Here is a 2,438-nt window from a genome sequence, read left to right on the forward strand (position 1 = left end):
GGTAGGGGGAGGGAGGGTGGGGGGCATGGTGGGGGTGGGAAGTGGGGGCTGTGAGCTGAGAGACCCTGAACCAAAGGCCCCCTGCTGACTGGATGGATCTTTCGAACTCCCTTGGGATTTTCCGGGCTTTCTGAGCACCCATCTCGCAGCCTGTTTCTATGTCTTCATGGAGATTCTACCCATCATGGGGGTAAAACTCACCCAACAAATATTTGCAGATGTCCCCAGTGGAAGATGATAAACCTCTGAGACACTTCATAAAGCGCCTTTATGTGCAGTAGTCTTCTGGGTGTCTTTTGTATCGGGAATGCCATCATGTCAGCTTCTTTCCGAGGGTCCTTGGCCCAGCGACTCCAGAGGCAGCATTGAACAGCAGTTCGAGTGACAGGTGTTGCTTGGTCTCCACACTGTCCTCTCAGAGGGCCTGGCATTGGGCACCCCCCTCCCAGCTACCAGGGCATCTGCCAGGGTGGCTTCACCCTCCCTGGACCCTCCCCAAGTACCAGCCCGAGGCTCTCATTCTTTTTCCTGCAAGACAAGGGTCTGTGCTCAGTTAGAAAGTCTTAAAGCCAAAGAAAACAAGACGCAGAAGCTGGTTCTCATTCTCCGAGAAGTGCTCTGGGCAGAGCGCGCTGGCTCTGCTCCAGTCAGGGATGTGGCTGGTAAACTGTTCTTAGAATCTCCCTGGGCCACTTCCTAGGAGAGAGCGAGGGCTGGACTGCAGGGCGAAGGGTGGCGAGTGGTGGCCGCCGTGTCGTGGGCATGAGACGGCTGGGCTGAAAGGACAGGAGGTTGGGAAGGAGGGCTCTGTTAGGACTCCGGAAAGCCAGCTCTCATTAGCAAACGCTCCTTTGTCCTGTGGCCCAAAGAAGCGGGTGGATTTCGGACGGGAACCAGAAGAGGTTCTCCAGCACCGGCCAGCTCTCGGCCACGGCACTGCACAGGCAGAGGCTCGGCAAAGGCAGGCTTCCGGTAGAGGTTCTACTTCCCCTCCAACGTGGGGACCCATGACTGAATTGGTCTCAGTGTATCTTCCGTTTTTTTGGTTATCCCAGGGTAATGCTAGCAGAAAAGGGGCACTTCTAGTGAGTCCACTGAACACAAAATGTAGGTAAAATACTTATAGTAAATTAGGAGCAGAGGTTTTTTTTGTTGTTGTTGTTGTTGTTTTTAATCCTCACCTAAGGATATATTTTTTTATTAATTTTAGAGAAAAGAAGGGGGAGAGAGAAACATTCATATAAGAGGAACATCTGTCGGTTGCCTCTGTCCGTGCCCCAACCTGGGATGGAATCTGCTACCTCTGGGTGTCCAGGACCAACTGAGCCACCCGGCCGGGAAGGAGCAAAGGCTTGATTGGGACTATATCCTGAAAATTTAAAGTGCAGATTAAGAAACAAAAGGAAGTTTGTCACTTGTCCAGCGATGTTTCCACGCAAATGGTTGGGGGAAACCTTGAACAGAACTGCCAGTGAGCCCGCACCACATGCCAACAGCCTCATTCCTGCCCCATCCAGAAAGGGACGTGGGCCGGCCGGTGTGGCTCAGGGGTTGAGCGTCAGCCCAGCACCAAGAGGTCGCCAGTTCAATTCCTAGTCAGGGCACATGCTCAGGTTGTGGGCCTGATCCCCAGTGGGGGCCATGCAGGAGGCGACCAATCCGTGTTCTTTCTCATCGATGTTTCTATCTCTCTCCCTCTCACTTCCTCTCTCTCTATAACAAGTAAAGGGGGGTGGGGGGGGGGGAAGTGAAAAGCTTAGCTGAATTTTTCAAGATTTCAAAATTTTAATCCTACTTTTTAAAGAAACTTTGATAGAATCTTTCTCTATTATCTTTTTCAGTTGCAAATGGGTCCAACTGTGGAAGCCTTAAGTAGCCCAAGGCTTTACAGAGGGTTCCCACAACTCTCCTTCCTCCCATCCTGAGTTAATTTCGCAGTCTCATTTAGCCTTTGTTTCGCATCCGACTTGCATAGGATGTTAATGGGGAGGCAGCCGCACGAATGCCCTCCTGGCTTCAGTTTCCTTCCACCCAGACCACCCTATGCCCTGCTCCCTCACCCCATGCATCTCTGGCTCAACTCCTTTGCATCCAGCTACTTTGGAAATGTTTTTCAGGTCCAAATACTGGTCGATGGACAGGTCTCAGCAAAGAATGAGCATTGACTGAGCACCTACTGTGTGCTGGGACACTGGTCCCCAAGGTGTGGGAAGGTGTCTGCCCCCCATTGTGGCCACCATGCCTTCCCTTTCTGCTTCTGGGTCTTGGGTAGGAGGGAACCTCCTTGGGGGCATATTTTGGTGCCACTCCAACGGCAGGTGGGGCATTCCTGAGAGGTTGCCTGCTTGGTGGCCCTGACGTGAACCAAAGGACAGGTCGCACCAACGCCCACACACGGTGTCCTGTCATCCTCCCAGTGGCCACGGCAGATGACCTCG

Source organism: Molossus molossus, unplaced genomic scaffold (genome assembly GCF_014108415.1).
Source record: "Molossus molossus isolate mMolMol1 unplaced genomic scaffold, mMolMol1.p scaffold_m16_p_15, whole genome shotgun sequence".
NCBI lineage: Eukaryota > Metazoa > Chordata > Mammalia > Chiroptera > Molossidae > Molossus > Molossus molossus.